Source organism: Cricetulus griseus, chromosome 3 (genome assembly GCF_003668045.3).
Source record: "Cricetulus griseus strain 17A/GY chromosome 3, alternate assembly CriGri-PICRH-1.0, whole genome shotgun sequence".
In the NCBI taxonomy this organism is placed as follows: domain Eukaryota; kingdom Metazoa; phylum Chordata; class Mammalia; order Rodentia; family Cricetidae; genus Cricetulus; species Cricetulus griseus.
In genome coordinates this window covers 198,848,691-198,868,779 of record NC_048596.1, presented here as the reverse complement: position 1 = coordinate 198,868,779, position 20,089 = coordinate 198,848,691, and the positions used below count along the sequence as shown (strand labels likewise).

The window sequence follows — 20,089 nt, the reverse complement described above, 5'->3', positions numbered from 1 at the left end:
CTTAGCTTAACTCTGTGGACTTCTCCAGCGGAGCTGCCCCAAAGCAAAGGGTGGGTGGGGGCGCGATGGGCCTCCAGGCGGAAGCAACAGCGTGGCGACCCTCCAGTCCCCTAACAGAACCCCATCCTGTCCGCGGCATCGGACTTTAGGATGTCCCGAGCTGGTGGCGGCGGGGTCGCTGACGAACAGCTTCAGGGCTCAATGAATGAGCCACCGCACCACCTCCCATAGCCCCGTGGCACTGACTCCCCAGGGTGCTGGCGACTCTGGCTCTGCGCTTCGCAACGCGCTGGCGACATTGCCAACCGCTCTCCCAGGTCCCCGGCCAGACCCCCCCGTGTTCGGTGCTCAGCGCACGAAGCTCGTCTCATTGCAAGTGGGGGAACCGAGGCCGGCCGTGCGCCTTGAGCGCAGCGCGGCGACCGCGCCCGTCCCCGCAACTCCAGCGCCGCGGACTCACCTCCGCCCGGGCCACACGCAGCTCCAGCTCCCGGGACGCGCGGGGCGCCCGCGCCCGGCCCGCGCAGCCCTAGCGCTCATCCCCGCCCGCAGCGCCCCGGCCGCCCGCCCGCCGGGCACCGAGCCGCCGCGCTGCGCCTGGGGCGGGGTGCGAGCAGAGGGCCGCCTCCCGGGCCGGTCCGCGGGCAGCGCTCGCGCGGAGGCCGGACGCGTAGCCCGACAGCAGCGCCCCGGCTTGGGTTACACGCTTGCCCCCCGCCCCGCCCCGGCTATTTTTAGCGCGGCTTTTCCTAGGTGTTGGTTTCATGGGATCCACCTAGCCACGCCGGCCTGGTGGGAAACTCTCTCTCTCCGGCCACCAACACCCCCTCCATTCTCCTTGGCCAGTTTTACAGCTGGCACGCCGCTGGGCGGAAAACCTGGCTTCTGCACAACTTTGGAAACAGCTGCCACCATTCCACCGTGTGGCTTCCAGTTGCAGCTATATCTGTCCCTCTGTCGTCCCGGTTCCTGGGCCACCAAAAGCAACTAAACCTCTTCCTCTGGCTTCTGGCCCGGAAAGGTCAGGAGGTCGGTCGGGTCACAACTGACACCTGTTAAAGGGAAACTTCAGCTTGAGCAGCAACCGCCCCCCCCTCCCCCCCAAGTCTGGCACTCCACGGTAGTAGACATCCGGGGCTCTTGTCATGAAAATGGAGTTTGTAGTCCCCAACTCTGGTGGCTTCCTGCTGGGCCCTCATCCAGCCTGGGGCTGGGCACATTGAAACACAGTGGGGAGGGAAGGAACCATTTAGGTCCCTAGAGAGGGAGGGGCCCATTTAAGATCATCTGACAGCTAACACATGAACCTAAGCGTCACACATCAGGGACCTGACAGAGGCCACAAAGCTGGAAGAGGTTATGTTAAGATGTTGAGCTCAGCATGAGGACGCAAGTTCGATGCCCCAGCACTCTGGTAAAAAGCAAGGTGTGATGTATGTTCATAATTCCAGTGCAGGGGAAGCAGAGCCAGGCAGAACCCTGGGGTTTGCTGGTGAGCTCCAGGATAACAAGACACCCTATTTCCCAAAACAAAGTGGACAGCGTTTGGCAAATGACGCGTGAGGTCCATCTCTGGTTTCCATAGGCATGCACACACATACAAGATGTGAGCTCACAAAGGAGAGAGACAGAACCATTGAGGTCACTCCCCACTTTAGATGAACCAGGTCACTGACCATGGATTTGTGGGCTTCTCAATGGTAAAGGACAAGGTGAAGGCTCTTCACAGAAAGAGACCCTGTTAGAGTGAGCCCCCCCCCCCACAGTGGGTCTAGCTGCCACTCAGGAGTTCCGGTTTCACTCCTCCTGGGAAAACTTTTATCATGCAAAGCAAGGCTCTGCACAGGCTTCCAGTCTGCTTCCTGGGAAACTCCTGGCCTTGGGCAGGTCCCAAGGTCTATACTGAACAACTAACTCACCTGTGATATGCTACGGGCTCTAGTGAACTGTAGAGCAAAGTTGATCTTCCTGGGACTTTTCAGCGTAGCACCTGACAGAGAGCCAAAAATGGCTGGCTGCAAATGTGAATGGAACCTGGACTAGGGCTTAGAGGCTCCCACACTACCCTGTACCCCAGGTCTGGGACTCTGATCACATTTCTGCAGCATCATTCTGGGTCTGTGGACTCAGGATCTCCTGCTCCTCAGAAAACAGGAAGGCTCTGAGCAACTGTGAGTGCAGGGGGTGTCTCAGCAACAGGGCTTCCTAGTCCCTACTGCTGGAGTCCCAACCCCAGAGACCTTGGACATTACCGTCTTTTCCTTTGGGTGTGTCTTAGGAAAGGCCAGGATTTCAAAATACACTAGTGTATATGTGTGTGTACGTGTATATGTGTGTGTACGTGTATATGTGTGTGCAGGTGTATCTGTGCATACGTATGCAAGTATATGTGTGCACGTGTGCGTGTGTGCATATGTGTACATGTATTCGTGCATCCATATGTGTGCGCGCATGTAGTATATGTATGTATTTCTCTAGCTGTGTGCCTCTGGACACTGGCCAAGCTACAGACACAATAGACACAGTCATCGGTGTCCAAATCTGTTGCCATAGCCTTAACAGTGAATGGATCCTTTGCTTCCTGGGGCCAGGCAGGTATGAGGCCTACAACCCTGCTCTACTGCTCAGGATGCCACAAGCATGGTAGGCCGCCTCTGTTCTGTGAGCTGCTGGCCCTTTCTTTTCTAGGCTCCTGTGCTGTGTTTAGCTCTCTGTTTGGAGGAAGCCCACACCCTCTTCTACATCTGCCTGTGACTGACAAGTGATGTTCAGGCTGTCACAGCAGGGACCAGTGTGATACTGTGACGCCTCAGTGTGCATGGGATGGCTGGGGCAAGGTCTCTTCCCACTCTAGACATCAGTCATGTGAGCATAAGAATACTGTTATGTGGCTTTTCTGTGTGACAGGGTCCTCATAATGCCTTGGGATTATCTCCCGTAGCCTTACCTCCTCCTCTCAGTCCTGAACATGGGCCAGAGTTCCTGACAGTGTGACCTCTTTACCCTGGGAGGAACTGCTGGGGGGGTGGGTGGGTGGTGGATCATGGTGGTGTTGGGAGAAAAAGAGGTTTCTGGGGATCATGGGCTTCTCTGCTCCTTCTTTCACCCCAGCATCAGCTGTTTGGGAAGAGCTGAGAGCCCTGAACCTCTGCTCTCCAGGGGAATCATGGCCCAGCCAGAGTGGCTAACTTGATTTATTCAGCCACTTTGGTACAGTTCAGGTCTCTTGACCAAGCCCCTCTCTACCCAGCACTCGGGCCGGCGCTGGCCACCATCTGGCAGAGGCTTCCTGGCTCTGGGGCGATCAGGGAGCCAGCAGTGCTCCTGAGTCATTGCCTTAACTTCTGCCTGAAGCAGAAACAAACCACACCACCAGCACCAGAGGAGGGTGGGAGGAGCAGAAGCCTCTAGCAGATTCCAGGGCCACATTGTCACACTCCAGCAAGCTTGACCCCAGCTACCTCAGCCTGTGGTTGCAAGTCATACACACACACACACACACACACACACACACACACACACACACACACACACACACACACACACACCCTGAAGGCCAGGTTTAACCCTGCCCCAGACACATCTGGGGCATCAGGACACTCACACAAGTAAGTGATGAGAGGGCGATGCTTAAAGCCATAGACCAGCCTCAATTAGAGGACTGCGCAACTGTATGCTGCTCGAATTCCTTTGGGCATTTTCAAAGCCAGTTGCTACAGTGGAGAAACTGAGGCTGGAAGACCAAAGAAGCTCACTCAGACAGAAGCATGGATGGCTGGTGGAGCACACTGGGCACAACCATCCTACTATTTTGCTTGTCTTGCCTCCTCACTGAGGTTAGGGTAGAGTGGGAACAACCTGAGCCCCAGGCTTGGGGTCAAGTTCCCCTTCCCTGGCCAGCTCAGCACCTCATGTAGAAAACACCTTATGAGAAGCCAAAGGGACAGTGGTGTCCCGTATCACAGGACATGTGCTTAGAAAGATTCATAGTCTCTGTCTGGGTCCTGTGGCCTGTGGAGACAATTGAATTTGGAGGGTCCTGTGCCTATTCCTCAGCAGGATGCCCTGACAACTCTAGAGACCTCTCCAGGAACCGCCATCAGGCCAGTGCAGAGTGGAGCATCTGTGGGGCCAGTGGGAAGTGGAGCTATGTGCTCCACTAGGAGCACAGCCAGGATCTGTGGGTCCCACTGCTCAGTTCAGAAGTTCAGGTCTGTAACCATCCAAAGAGTTCACTACATGTCCTGGCTCCACCCCCTCCCATGCTTCCTGCCAGCTCTGTGTCCTTGGTTAAGTGAGCAACCTCTCTGAGTTTCCACTTGCTCTGGTTGGCAGCCATCTCGATATCCCCTGGTCAGGAGGGCAGAGCTGCCAGGGGCCTTGGTGCCTCTGTCCTCACATGCCCTGCCACAGGCGTGGCCCTGGGGTCAAGTACCTAGCAGGAGGAATGTGTGGGCCTCCTATAGATGTGGGGTGCCGGCCCTGGTAACAGCTTTCTGAGATCCCTGAGGTTACCCTGCTCCTGAGTGTCTGGTCAGAACTGGGGCCAAGTTTCTCCCTGGCATCAGAAAACAAAATACAGGCTCAGGGGTAGAGGAAGGAAATCAAATAGGAATGAATAAACCCCAGTGCTGCTCTCAGCTCATCTCTTAACTCTGCACATTATAAGGGGCCTGTTGTACCTCGAGTGGGAGCAGAGAGAGGGGAGGGAGAAGAAAAAGAGGATGGAGGAAGGGAAAGAGGGAGGATGGGAAGAGAGGAAGGACAGTGATGGAAAGGTTGAAGAGAAGGGAAAGAGGAGGGAGGGAGAGATGGGGAGGGGAGAGAGAAAGGAGGGGTCTGTGGTCAACCTATCCTGACCTCATATGATGTGGGAAGCTGCACTGGTCAGGCCCAGTTAGGGCGGGCTGAGTGCTGAGTGAATAGCGGCAGGGCCAGGAGACATTCCAGACGGACGGTGGCGCATGACTCAGAGTCCTGAGCATGACTTTTTTCTGCCTGGCTTCCAAGTGGTCCCATTTTTTCTTTTCTTCTTTTTCTTTTTAAAAGAGGGGTCGGGCAAAGATGTCCTTTCTGAGAGGGCTTCACACATCAGTGATGCTCACCCACCCACATTCACTCAGCACTGACCTTCGCTGGCAGACAGTCTTCTGTGTGTGAGGCCCAGCAGCCTTTTTTACCCCAACTCAAAGGGCCCCTAGGCTGACACCTCCTCCTCCATGAAGCCCTCCCTATTAGGTCCCATAGAGCTTCTCATGGGCCCTGTCCCATCCACCAAGGGGATTCGGGAAGACCTAAGAGAAGTAGGTGTCTGAAGGTCCTGAACACCTGCCTGAGCCCCTGGAAAGTCCTTCTTAGGAGTGGCTGAAGCTATACGTTGGGAGCCAGGCCTGTGCCAGGCCCTCCATTCTCCCAGCCCCAGTAAACACCGCTCTTCCTGTGTGCAGGATGGGAGGCTGGGTCCCTAGAGGCTCTGGGCATGTCTGAAAGAAGCCAGAGTCTTGTTGGGTGTGAGCATTAATCTCATCAGGGCTCCTGGCCTTCTGGCTGCCTCTGAGCACTTCTGAGTGTCTGAGGTGCCATGGCAGATGGTGGCTTAAGCCTAAACCACCACTACATTCTGAGGCCACGTGGCCTCAGTTTCCCCATCTCCCTCCAGTGAATGTGCTGGGGCCTGTGGGTGGCTCTGTCGAGACATCCTCTCTGGAGCATCCCTGACTCAGCCAAGCATGGACCTTCAGGACGGGAGTTCTTCTAATGAAAAGAAAACAGAGGCAGTGGGGAGCAGCCGCTGCAGTAACCCAAGCCAGCAGCCAGGGCATGAATGGGCCCTTTCATGAGTCACAACCAGAGGGAGGCCAGGCTGAGGCACCAGGCTGGGTCCAAGGAGTGGCAGTTCCTTGGGCAGGGAAGAGAGGGACAGCAGCCTGGGGCCAGCCTCCATCCTTTCTCTTCATCCCAGCCTGGCTCGTGAAGGAACTTGGATGTCCTCTTCCAAATCTTTAAGCCTTTATTTTTCTATAATTCTGTCAATTTGCATGTCCTGGTCCATCATGCACTGGGGGGGGGGCAGGGAAGGTTTGCAAGAAAGGTTTGTGTAAAAGGCACTTTGAGGAGTGTTTTTGTTCATCTGCAGGGTGCCCACTGAGTGTGCAGACAACTGGCCCTTTGAGGGTCTGTGGTGAACAGCAGCGTCCTTCTCTCTGCCACCTGGGTCTGCGTCAGCACCCTGAATGGCTTCAGTGTGCCTAAGCTGTCTTTTCCATACCTGGCCACTGAGACTTCCAACATTCTTTTAGAAAAAAAAAATGTGGCAAGGCTCCTGGGATCTTTCTCCAGATAACTTATGCATCTCAGGCCAGCTAGACTCAAGCCAGTGCCTCTTCCCTTTGGCGACACTAAAGAAAAACCATGCTTCCGTTTTGCCACCTGCTGCTATGGCCTGAACAATGGTCCCCTCTGACTTTACATGGACAGGATAGCAGTCAGCAGACTTCCTTCTGTGTGACAGTGAAGGTTGATGGCCCCAGTCCAGCCAGTGGCAGTGACTCTAGGGCCCTGAGCATGCCTGGCATGTAGAATAGTTTATATTTGTTGAGTGAATACAAGAACAGAAATACAAAAACAGGCAGAAGGAAACCTATGAGGAACAAGCTGAAGCTTCAGGTAGGGCATGTAGACTCCCCTGTGGTAATAGCGTAACATGGCCCCTGGTGTGCTTTCAGAGCCCTGGGCTTGGGAACTTGTCCACCTCACTGCCAAAGGGCCACGAGTTCGAGAGACTCCAGGTTCAAATGTCAACACTTTCATGCCTCCCTTTGCCTCAGTTTCCCTAACCCTATCTCTGTGGGGACTAAGAACAATCTGCTTTGAGCATTCAGAGATTCCCACGAAGGGTTCTCATGAGTGCTAACTCTTACTAGTCTTGGTGGCTTTCTGTGTGTATGCTATATATGTGTGTGTGCATATGTGTGCATGTATATGTGTGTGTGTATGCATGTGTCTGGTATGTGTATGTGTGTGTGCATGCGTGTGCATGTATACGTGTGTGTGTGTGTGTGTGTGTGTGTGTGTGTGTGTGTGTGTGTGTAAGTCAGGGGTTGACACTGTGTGTTCTCTATTACTTTTAGTCTTATTTTTAGGCAAGCATTTCTAGTGAACCTGGGACTTGCCAGTTGAGCTAGACAGTCTGGCTGGTGAGTTACAGGGATTCGTCTGTCTCCGGAGCCCCAAGACTGAGAGGACCTGCACTGTGCCAGTATTTTCGCATGGGTGCTGGGGATTCAAACTCAAGTCCTCAGATTACTCAGTAAGTATTTTACTGACTGAGCCATCTCCCTAGCTCTTTTGGTGGCTTTTGTAGGTGACTTGTTTTCTCCTCCACTGTCCCACATTTCTACACTGACCACAAATTATACTTTATTATCAATAAGAAGTCTAACGATATCATTCACCCACCACACATCAGAGCCTGTTACAACACCAAGTCTGTTCTCACCATGCTGCCTGTCTGTGCACATAGCCCTGTTACTGTGGCAGATACAAGGCTCAATGCCACTTGCATGTCACCCTGTCTGCCCCATAGAGAGAGGTACTCAGCATCCTGTCTTGATGGTAAATCTGACACTCTGTTCCTATTTGCTGGTTATCCTGTGCCCTCATTTATTTTACCACCTGCAGCCAGCTTCCACAGTCTCACTGCAAGAGGAAACACTCCTCAAGGTAGTTTGTGCAATGGTGGCCAGGGGAGGAAGGTGACCCTGCCTGCTGCAGCTGTGGAACTTGGACAAGTTGCATCCCCCCTCCCCCATAGGAATTCCAGCCTTTTCATCTGAAAAGTAGAATTAACATACAGAAATCATCTCAAAGAGTAGTCATGAGATTCAGTGAAATACAGAACATGCTTCGGAGGTGCCTGGCTCAGAGCCATCAGACAGTGTTTTCACCCCAGTACGATGAGGATGGAGAGGGGTGGAGAAGACAGTGAATTGATGGTGGTGATGATAATAGTGGTGATAGTAACAATGATGGTGATGATAACGATGATAGTGATTCAGAGGTGAGGACGACGGCAACAATGATAGTGATGATGATGACGGTGGTGATTGACAGTTCTGACAGGGATGGGGATGAGCATGATTATGAGGAATGGGATCATGGTGATAATGGTGATTGATTATGGTAATGATAATAGTAACAATGAGATGGAATGATGGTGATGATGCTGTCACTGCTGGTCATGGTGAGGAGGATCACAGAGATGCTGCAGTGATTGACAGTGAGGGCATGATGGTGATTCTGGTGAGTGAAGACAATGTTGCTGCTGATGGTGATTAGGGTGAGGATAATGGCGGTGGTGACGGCACTGATGAGGACAGTGGTGATGGAATGATGATGATGACAGTGGTAGTGATGGTGATGCTACTGGTGGTGGTGATTATGTTGCTTTAGGTGGTGATGAAAGGATGATGGGGTTGAGGATGGTGTGGGGAGGACAAAAGTGAATGGGGGACAAAAGGAATGATGAAAATGTTACAGAGCAATACACTGAGACTCCCAGGATCCCAAACTGAGCATTGCAAATATAGAACAAGCAACAAGCAGTGTTCGGTCACTAGTGATGTCACTGAGAAAGAACTGTACCAGTCACATATGCTCTGAGAATGAGTGTCAACATATTTTGTTGGCAGCGTGGTGCTTTAACTCACTTGTGGGAGACCTAGGCTTGAGTTCTGCCTCTGCAGAGCATAGTGTGGGATCCAGAAGATCACCTCCCCTTGCAGGGGTCATCTCACTGATGACCAGACCTGAAGGGCTTCTGTCAGAGGTCTATGGATGTGTGCCAAGCTCATTGTCAACTATCATGTTCTACATAGGTGAGAGGGATGGGCCCTTGGCTGAGGATCCTAGGGTGAGTCTGTGTCTCTGTGTTGGTCTTTCCTACCCTGAAGGATAGAACCTGTTAAGCCTTGTTTTGTATTCCTGCCTCAGCAGAAGACCAAGCAGCTCAGTCTCAAGACAGAAGGGCTATATCTGTATCTGATGCTGTAGGGGTTAGTCTTTGCCGCATAACAACCAAGACCACAACAAATGGCTAAAATACTGGCACTGAAGATCCACAAGGCACTGGCAGTTCTCTGGTGTGGGTTGGCTAAGCTTCCTGGTGCCATCTTGGTGGACTTGGGCTGTCCATGGCTGTCTTCCATCAGTTGGGTACAGATGTTTCTGGGTCTCAGGAAGAAGTGAGGTGAATTCAAGTGTCACCTGCACTTGTGTACACACCAGTCTGGCACACAGAGATGTGGGCAGGGCAGAGGGATGTCTATGTTGAGTATCTTGCCTCCCTGGAAGGAAAGGTTGACTTGTAGGTGGGACCAGGGGGAATCTCTGGTTTGAGGGTTCAGTGCCACACCCTGCCCAGAAGCCAGTTACTCCACTTGCAGAGACCACTGCTCAGACTCCCTTCAGGGAACAAGGAACAATTGCAGCAGAGCCACAGTGCAGGCCACACCCCTATAATCTCCCCTTCCAAGACCACATCCTCAGCCATATCCTCCCTCCACCACCAAGTCTTCTAGGTCGACACCTGCAGCCACACCTCCTTCCAGACTGCTTACAGCAAAGGCTTAGCCAGGTGCTCAAGAAGGAGGGCTGAACTGACCAGCTCTGCCTTCCTCAGAGGAGGCAAATCCTGTACTCAAGGTCAGGGCCCCTAACATTGTACAGCACGTGCTGGGTTTTGTTTTTTGTTTTTGCTTTTTTGTCTATCCCTTGCTCCTCCCACCATACATTCACATGGTTGTGACCTATTCTTGATCTATCCAGAAAGGTACTGCTCCTCGATGCCCAGCTCCCTTCCTGGGCAGAATTGGGGCTGTCAGCCGAGGGAACGGCTTGTTTGTGTTTGACATAAGCCCTGGATTGTTCTCTGCTCTCAGTGGCTATTATGCAAAGGCAAGTCCTAAAATAATATTGAATTTCCTCTCATAATTTGGAGGGAGGATAGTCATCCGGAATTAAGCTAGGATGGGGGATGCTTTCATCTGTGGGCACAGGGGACTTCTGCGAGGACGCTGGCTAGGGGTAAGAATGCAGGTCTGTTTGCACCAGCCCAGGTCCACTGAGTTCATCGGAGTGGAGCTGCTTGGGAGAGCTGTGCTCTTGTGTTTTCATAACTACGTGTCTTGGAAAGCTGGACTCTTCATCGCATTGTTCTGAATTCCAGATGAGGACATGAGCCCCAGACCCCAGAGACCAGAGCCAGAGCCCAGCTGGTGGCCAGCAAGCTGTGTGTCAAGCCCAGGAAGGTGCCCCTGGGACCAGCAGTGCCTGGCGCGTAGTGGGTGGTCGATGTGCTCCTACCAACTCCAACACAAAGGATGCTCACACGGTCTTCTATTGGTGGCTGGGGCCACTTGCCCTGCTTTAGAAATGCCTGCTTGAGTTTACCATGCACGTTCCCTTCTGAAGCCCTCCCAGATTTCCTGTTCCTTAGTACACAGGCGTTCCAGAGTAGAGGGCCTTCTCCCTAGACTTCCCCGCAAGACAAGGCCAGGCGTCAGAGACAGCCAGAGCATGCCCAAATCCCAACACCATCACTATGTTTGGGAACTTGAGCTTAAGCTCTCCAGTGCCTTGATTTTTCTTCTCATCCTTAAAGTGAACAGCATCTAACATATTTCTTCATATTATTAAAATACAGAACATTTACTTAAAAAACCTTAGCTAAGCACTCACATGCCTGTCTCTATGACAAGTTCTGAGGGAACACAAAGGGAGATGACATAGGTCTGGGCATTGGTGGTGGTGGTGGTGGTGGTAGATGGTAATGGTGATCGTGATGGTGTTGATGGTAGTGATATAGGTGATGACAGTTATGATGAAAGTGATAATGGTGATGGTGCTGGTGTCACATACAACTTGAATAATAATCTCGTAGGATCTTTTGGTAGGCATGAATAAACTAATTTAAAATTGAGAGAGGAATGTAAAGAACCAAGAATATCTAAAGTAATATTGAAAAACAAGAACAGAGTTGGGGGCTCACCTCAGTGAGTTCAAGGATTCATCTGAAGCTACAGGAAGCAGATGGAATATTTTAGCTATTCAAAACATACTTAGACAATTAACTCATTCTTTAAAAATTGCTCTATTTTCAGGACAGGTGTAGTGGTGCTCACCTTTAATCCCAGTACTCAGGAGGAAGAGGCAGGTGCATCTCTGTGAGTTCAAGGCCAGCCTGTTCTACAGAGTGAGTTCCAGGACAGCCAGGGCTACATAGAGAAACCCTGTCTTGAAAATTCAAAACCAAACCAAAACAGAACAAGAAAATCTACACAAGAACAGAGTTGGGGGCTAGAACTCCACAAGAGGTTAGAACTGCTACATTTTGAACAATGAATTTTTAAAAAGGGTGGATTCAGGGCTGGAGAGATGGCTCAGAGGTTAAGAGCACCGACTGCTCTTCCAGAGGTCCTGAGTTCAATTCCCAGCAACCACATGGTGGCTTACAACCATCCTTTATGAGATCTGGTCCCCTCTTCTGATGTGCAGATATACATGGAAGCAGAATGTTGCATACATAATAAATAAAATCTTAAAAAAGGGTGGATTCATTTTGGCTTCCAGTTCCAGCCCATGGCTGGTAGTTTCATCACTTACAGGCCCCAAGGCCACTGTAGCAGCATGCAGGGGTGGGAAGTGTATGGTGTAGCTTAGCTGTTAAATTGATGCCCAGGAAACAAAAAGATAGAGGAAGGACCTGGGCCCTACCCTCCCGTTCAGTGCATGGTCACCTGAAGCTCGACCTCTAGGCTCCACCTACTAAAGTTGCATGGCTTCCAAGTGGTGCCCAGCTGTAACCAGGCCCCTTACACCTGGGCCTGAGGGGCAATTTAGGTCCAGGTACAGAGTTGCGCTAACAGAGGGGTCAGTAAGCAGATGGACAGGTGGCCAACCCGGGATCAACAGTCACCTCTGGGATACTGATTTTCAAAAAGAAGTGCCCAAACCACCCAGTAGGTAGATAACTTTTCAGCAAATGGTGCTGGTACCACAGGGCTCCCCACACTCCAAAGGGAATGCAGACAGCTACGTTTCCCAGACCTAAAATCATGACACTTCTGGGGAGGTAGCGATGCTTTCTTCCTTGGCAGAGCTTGGCTCATACTGGTCAGAATTCACCAGGGGCATTCAAATGCATGCTGAGTGTCCACACATTTCTTTTTTTCATCTGTGCATGCGTGTGTGTTTATATGTATGCACGTGTGCATGCATTCCCATTCTCTCTCCCTCCCTCCCCCCCCCTCTCTCTCTCTCTCTCGCACACACACACACACACACACACACACACAGGTGTCCATGGAAGCCAGGCCAGCATTGTTCCTCAGGTATTATCCATCTTTTGTTTTTCTGAGACAGGGTCTCTCTCATTGTGCTGGAACTTACTGCTTGTGGTTGGCTGGATGGCTGGCAAGCTCCAACAATTCTCCTGTCTCCATGCTCCCCTCCCAGGATAACATGCCCAGCTTCTTCATGTATGTTTTAGGGCTCATGCTTGAGTGGGCACTCAAGTCCTCATGCTTGAACAATAAGAATTTTACTGAAGAGCTTTCTCTGCAGCATCCCCATCTTTCTTGTGAGAAATGGTCTCACTCTGTATCCCAGGCTGGCCACAAACTCCTGACAATCCTCTTATCTTAGGCTCTCAAGTGTTGAGAACTAAATCTTACTATGTAGTATTTAGTGAAATCTGTTCATTTCATTTTACTGGAGAAAACCAAGAACAAATGACAACAGCAATAGTGATATGCCAACATTTTGATCCATGTGTGCTGATGCCTGCCACTATTGCTTATACATACATACATACATACATACATACACACACACACACACACACACACACACACACACACACACACACACATCTTTTGAGACAGGGTCTTATGTAGCTCAGGCTGGCTTGGAACTTGCTATTATGCCAAGGATAACCTTGAACTTCTGGTCCTCTTGTCTCCATCTCCTCAGTTCTGGGATTACAGATGTGGGACACCATGCCTGGGTTTATGCAGAGCAGGGATGGAATTCAGGGATTTTCATGTGTACTAGGCAAGCACTTTACCAACTGAGTTACATCTCCATCCTCTATTACTTGTTTTAAAATGCATCCAAGGATTGTTGAATATACTGAAGGAACCCAGAAGCCACAAAACAAGTATTGTAGGGAGACATTGTAGCTCCGCCTCCTAGTAGCCCGGACAGGTGTGCCGGAACCTGTCTGTGAGGGCGTGGTGAGGGGGACGTCTAAGGTGACATAGGAAGGCTTCTTAAGGGACCGCGGACACTTGGACCTTCTCTTCCCCTTCTTTTTGCCCTTCTCCCTGCTCCCTCTTCCTCGCTCTGGCCTTGCCACCCTGGCATGCTTTGGCCTGCGCTTGGTTGGTGTATCCGAATAAAGAAACCTTGGCCCTATTGACTGCTGATTGATCACTCCACACAAGTATACGTATGGTCAATTATGAAATTCAGGTGTCAGGCATGTAGGAGGCTAGTGTCAAATTCTTTCAAGCATTTTATATGCTTAAACATTTCATGATCAAATATTGGGGCACACATGAGCTAGATTTAAGAAAATGTTTGCAACATTTTTTTTTCTCCCACCAAAGATGGTATCTAGATTTTTTTTAGATACTTCTAAACTTAACCAAAAAAGAGAGATATCATCTTAGACAAGTGAGCAAACACTTGGGCACACATCTGTAATCCCATCACTCAGGGAGCTGAGGCAGGAGGTTCACACATTTGAAGTTATCCTGAGCTACATAGCAGAAACCTATTCCACCATCACACTTACACACACACACCACACTCACACACCACACTCGCACACACACACACACACACACACACACACACACAGAGAGAGAGAGAGAGAGAGAGAGAGAGAGAGATACACACATGTGCTCAGTATACACACATCCTACCTCCAAAAACTAAAAATGATTGACATTCCAATAGCCAATAATATTGAACAAGTTTGCAATGGCACAGTGTGAACTGAAACACAGTGCAGTTCCTTTCTGTATAGATTAGACCATCCTAAAAACATCGAAAACAGGAAACAGACCAAGACAATACAGAGTGTCTGTGCTGGGCTCTGGATGTCCCTGTGTAGGTTAGTCTTGTGGAGCTTTCTGTATATAAAGGACCTCATAGTCTTGGAGAATGGCCCACAGGGATGCCCTGGGGCTAGGTGGAAAGGCCCTGTGGCCCTTTCAGCTGGGGAACCCCAGGATACAAGGTCAGAGCCCTTGGCACAAGGGAATCCCAGCCTCCGGGCCATCTGCTTGCCTAGCTGGCCCTCACAATGCTGCCTCTGTGCTTCCTGGGTCTGAGGTCACGTGCTGTGAGAGGAGAGCTATAGATGCAGAGGGGTGGCCCCGGGGGCAGCTCAGCATGATGGAATGTGTGCTTCAAAGACCCTAGGTTGCCAGTTGGAGCTCCTTGACTCCCTGTGTACACAGGTGATCCTGGTCACTCCACCTACTCCATGCCTCAGTTTTCCCTCTCTAGTCCTAGTAGGGTGACAAGGGGACTTGTAGGGAAAAGGCTATTTGCTTCTGCCTCATTCACTTCAGTAGGCTGTGTTCTCACTTCCTGCTCCCCTCAGCTCCCTGCCTATGTGTCATGTCTGCAGAGTTCTTCATTTATGGGCTATCGAAGAACTGAATCACGATCTCCCATAGGTCAAATGGGAGGTAAAGTAAAGCACAGCCTGGGAGCACTGGGAGCAACCTGATGTCCTGGATGCTGACTGTCTGCTGACTTGAACCATAGCCATATCATGTCTCATGGGCCCAGCTCTCCCCTGTTGGGTGTTGAGATGGGCACCAGGTGTGATCAGGCCATTAGGTTGGTTCACTTGCAGGTGACGGGAATGCTCACCCTGGTGACAGTTGGCTCTGCTTCTGGTGGCTTCCACGGCTCTTTATGATATCTCTGTGGGGTTTTTATTATTCCCATTGTGCAGGGATACACACACACACACACACACACACACACACACACACACACACACACGAGAGAGAGAGAGAGAGAGAGAGAGAGAGAGAGAGAGAGAGAGAGAGAGAGAGAGAGAACACAAGAGAGACAGACACACATAGAGACAAAGAGAACAAGAGAGAGCACACAAGTACCTGCAGGGAAAGTAGCTGTGTCTTGGGGCCTGAAGAAGCAGGGGCCTGTCCTCAGTGTTCCTTCAGTGCTATCCTCTCCAGTGCCCCATGCCATGGCTGTAAGGAGTGTCTGTGGGCCTACCAGACCCCAGCCCTGAACTGTACAACATAGCGCTGAGACCCACAGCTCCAGTCTCACTTCACAGCAGAACACATCCAGTGAATAGAAGCTTCTCCAAGGTTTTACAGCTATCAGCATGAGATCCAGGCCTCCATGCAACCCTATTGATTGTAGCTCATGCATCTTGCACAGCTTGTGTTTCCTATCCAAGGAACTTCCTAAGAGCTACAAGCACCTGGCTGAGCTAGGGCCCCCACATGCCAGGACCCCAAGAGATGCTTTCTGTGTTTCCTTGCTTGCCCCACCCCAGGAGTCAATGGAAATTTATGATCGCCATCTGAAGGGACCCTGGGGTGACAATGTCCCTATTTAACCATGGACATAGTTTTGGAGATATTTCTGTCAAGGTTAGGCAGTGAATTCATAGCTGCTAGTTTATGTGAGTACACAGTCACATCACAACATCAAAATCATGTAATAATGTGCTGTCAGATCTTCAGTCTTTATGTGATAACGGTCTACATGTGCCCAGTCACATACTACAGGTAAATCGCCAACACAGACACACTGACACAAGCACACTCCAACAGTCACATACCATCTCTGCTACACACAGATACAAGTGTGTGTGCACACTCATGCATGCATACACACATATTTCCATAGGAGAAGCAGCCCTTCCCAGGGTCAGAGGTCAGACCTGGTTTGTGCACTGTACTGTGGGGTGGGCCTCCCTGAGGCGGCCAGTGAGTGCCTTAACAGCAGAAGGTGCGGTTGGTCAGACTGAGGAGAAAGCAAGGTTGGAATCTGACCCCAAAGCTTTGGATCCAACCACTCTTCCATGACTTCTCACTTTAACTGCCAGCTCCCAAGGTTGGTTCCCTGTGACCAGGGGCATCAGTGCAATGTCCCCAGACCTTGGTCTTCCCATCCCTGACATATGTGTCTGGAGCCGAGCAGTGGTAGGTCCATGAGGGTCAAACATTCAGACATGACTTTCATGGAAATACAAAGTGGGGGAAACAGGGTCAGACACTCAGCTTTGATAATGGCTGAGGAAGGATATGAGGGGTATTTGCAGGCTCCGGGGCCTCTGTCCTAAAAGTGGCATAGGTAATGAGGATCTCATTAGAAATCTGCCAGCCAAGGCTCTTCCTGGCTTCTGCCTTTGTGAGGGTTGCTTGGACTTGGAGCGGCCTAGAGGCACCCTGGACGGCATACTGCCAGCCACAGCCTGACTATTTGCTGTGACTGCTATGTACCCCTTAGGCCCAGGCTGACATGCCCTTGCACGTCTCCTTAGCACCTGGGTAGCACTGTGGCCCAGCTCCATCTGGTGTTAGGAATGAGATAAGAAGACTCTCTCTCCCCATGTGTACTGGGACAGTCTGCCCCAGGACCCTGGTTTCCCATGGGCTCTGGACACACCAGCAACATACAGGCAGTCTTCTGCTTATAGGATGTGACCAGCTGACCTGAGGATCAACCTGAACCTAGGACCTCACTTCAACATCCTAGGACCCTGAGGCCTGTGGCAGATCCACCCCAAGTTGGTTCAGGTTTGGCAGCTTGTATGTTTGGGGTTGGGGCAGTGGCTAGGGTGGGCAGGAGCTCTAGGCTCTAGGCTGTGTTTTCAGGGTTTCATCTGGCCAGGCAGGGTGGCACTAAGGGGCAGCTGAGGCCATGACGTTCAGGAACCACTTACAGTCCACTGCTGAAGTCACGTGAGAAACCTTCGTTGGCTCTCTGGGGAGCTTCTGGCCCTCAGGAGGGTCCTGGCCTTGTTTAGAACAGAGAAGGAAAGGCAGGGGTGCAGATGGGGGGTGTTGTCAACAGCTCAGCATGTGGACCAGTCTCCACATCCGATGCCCTGTCCACACTCACCTGGAGTCGTATCCCTCTCATGACTATGGGAAAGCACTGTGGTCCCTGCCCGGTATAGACAGAAGCCCGGAGGGGATAAGCCAAGCTGGATGTAGCTCTCTGGTGGCCTCTACAAGGGCTCTGTGGACACAGCCAACCCAGTTTTCCCAGTGACTTCTCACTTTCACTCTGATGCCCACTGAATGCCAAATCAGGCCCTTTAAGCCAAGGTTGTCTAGGGAGGATGGAAGAAAGCCTGCCCACTGGAAGGAGGAAGTTCAGGGTCATGCTCTTCGCCGAAGACTGGCCTGAGGAAGGAGACACATGTGAGGATGGGGCAGACAGACCTGTGCATAGTAACAGCAGGCACTCTGTATCTGTGTCTGTGCCAGGCCTGGGGCAAAGCACTTCCACACTCGTCTCTGAGTCCTGGACACATTGCTCTCATCCCTGTTGAACAGGCAGGGAAACCAGAGTTGGCCAGTTCAGGCTGCTTGGCTGAGGTTGCATGGCTGGTGAGGGATCTTTGGAACCTTAGGTCGTCAGTTATGTACACCATGGCTGCACAGCCTCCATTACTGACCCCATACTTCAGTTTCAGAGAGCAGCCAGAGAAACAAGCACTGAATATCCTACATGGAAGCCTGGGGTCGCAGCCCCACAAACAGCTGGGCTCTGTGCTGGCAGTGGGCAGCAGACCAGGGTGTGAGGCTTCATCCCTGGGTTTCTATTGAACACGGGGACTGTCACATGGTTTGAATGCTGACTTCTGGCATTGAGTCTCTACTGAGAGGAGAACTTGGGTGGACAAGCAGACACCGCAGGGAGTCAGGGACTTCCACTGAGTGACTGAGTGTCTAGTGTGTGCTGAATGGCATTCCTCCTGTCAGGACTGCTGCCCTGCTCTGCTGCCTGCCAACCTGCATCTGCCTCAGTGCCCACTGGAGCAGAGCTAGCCCTTGGCCCCATCTCCCTTCCCTTCAAACAGAGCCTGCCATGGGCAAGAGCTGAGAGGGGTGGCCTCTGTGGAAGATGGCCAGGGGCTGGGCATACAGTGGGGTGGGGCACAAGTTGAGCTTGGCAGATCCCTGTGGTATGAAGCTGCCTCAGAGGAGGAAGAAGGGGCGAGAAGATGCTGAGAGATTGTTTCTGTCCCTTGGTCTGCCACCTGCTAGAGATCAGCTGGGCTCTTTCCCGGAGCATCTAAACCCAACCATCCCATGGCAGAGTCTTACAGACACACCACAGCCCTCATCTCTCTCCACAATACCACAAATGAAGTGAGCCGGAAGTTTGTAATCGCTGGACACTCAGAGAAACTGAGGCTGGGTGGCTTAAGGAAGTTACCCCTATAGACTGGCTGCCTTGTGATGGCACTCAGCCACAGTGCCTAGCCTGCTGGGGTGCATGTGGGTACACAGGTTCATGAGACCCTGAGCATAGGGCCACCCCTCGATGCTCCCACTGGGCCCCTTTTTAAACAGGGTCTCATGTAGCCCAGCTGGCTTTGAACTTGCTATGTAGCTGAGGATGGCTTTGAACTCCTCACCCTCCTGTCTGTATCTCCTGAGTTCTGGGATTACAGGTGTGGGCCACCATGCTGGATCAATACAGTGCAGGGATCAAATCTGTTTGTTTGTTTTGTTTTCTGCATGCTAGGCAAACACTCTGCCAACTGAGCTACACCCACAGCCTACTAAATTACTTTTAGAAAATGTGGTATACACTTATCATTCCAGCACTCAGAGGCTAAACCAGGAAAATCACAATTTGAAGTCAGCTTGGGCTATACAGAGAGACCACGTCTCAAAAATTTTCTTTGTACAATGATTGCTAAAGGTACATGATAAAGATGAGTCTCAAGTCCAGGGATAGGTTTGTGTGAACTTTTTTTTTTTTTTTTTTTTTTTTTGAGATAGGGTTTCTCTGTGGCTTTGGAGGCTGTCCTGGAACTCTTGTAGACCAGGCTGGTCTCAAACTCACAGAGCTCCGTCTGCCCCTGCCTCCCGAGTGCTGGGATTAAAGGCGTGCGCTACCAATGCCCAGCCTTGTGTGAACTTTTAAATTGCAAAGTATCTATACCTGAGATTTACCATGGGGTAGATGTTAAAGATCTGGATATATGACAGTGATGTACACCTGTCACCTCTACCAGCTCTGAGGATTTTTAGTTTCCATTGGCAGTTGCCAATCCCATACACAGTCCCAGAAACAGTGGTCTGTTTTCTCTCTGTGGGGTTGTTCCCCTAACAGATATGTGACTGTGTGTCTGTGATGGCCTGTCACTCAGCACCGTGATCCAGGGTCCAACCATGCTGTGGTGGTATCAGCACCTCTGTCCTCCAGTACCAATACACAAGGGACACATATTTATTAATGCCTTGATTGGAATGTCCGATTTTGAAACCCACTGAGCATGCCCAAATGAGACAGCATGTGAAAGCCACATCACTCTGTCACTGTGCATCGGGGACAGCAGGGGAGAAGGGCAGGTAGGGGCAGAGTGGGTTAGACCTGAGCCAGGAATCCATTGGTACCTCTGGCTGGGATATCCACAGACTTACTCTAAGCATCTACAGAAGCTCCTGGAAGCTCCTCATAGCTTCTGGTGGGAGAGTTCCGGGTGGTGTGTATACAAATCCAACAGAGGGCTGCCTGGATCCCAACCCTATAGCCCCATGAAGCCACCAGAATTCACTGGGCTTTATAAACAGAAGCATGGGCTAACAGCTCAAGGGACTTTCTTGGGAGCAGTGGGGACATCATAGGCACTTCTACTATTTGAGGACCCACAGGACTCCAGCTACTGGAGATCAGAGCCCTTTACAACAGTCCCAAAGCCAGGAGGAATTGGATGGAGGAAGATCTTGGAAAAGTCGCCATGCCTAACATCCTTCTTTTAGGGGTGAGTGACTATGGCCTAGGGTAG

General features: G+C 51.2%; 1 protein-coding gene across 3 annotated transcripts in view; it reads right to left on the bottom strand.

Annotated features, from left to right (window-relative positions):
- Znf469 (zinc finger protein 469) overlaps nt 1–20,089 on the bottom strand; it is a 104,718-nt gene that overhangs the window by 41,359 nt on the left and 43,270 nt on the right. The window contains exon 1 of one of the 3 annotated variants that reach the window (XM_027410680.2): nt 461–640. The exons of the other annotated variants lie outside the window; for them this stretch is intronic. The gene's annotated coding sequence lies outside the window, so the exon portion shown is untranslated. Of the gene's footprint in view, nt 1–460; nt 641–20,089 lie in introns of those variants that run through there. 3 annotated transcript variants of the gene reach the window in all.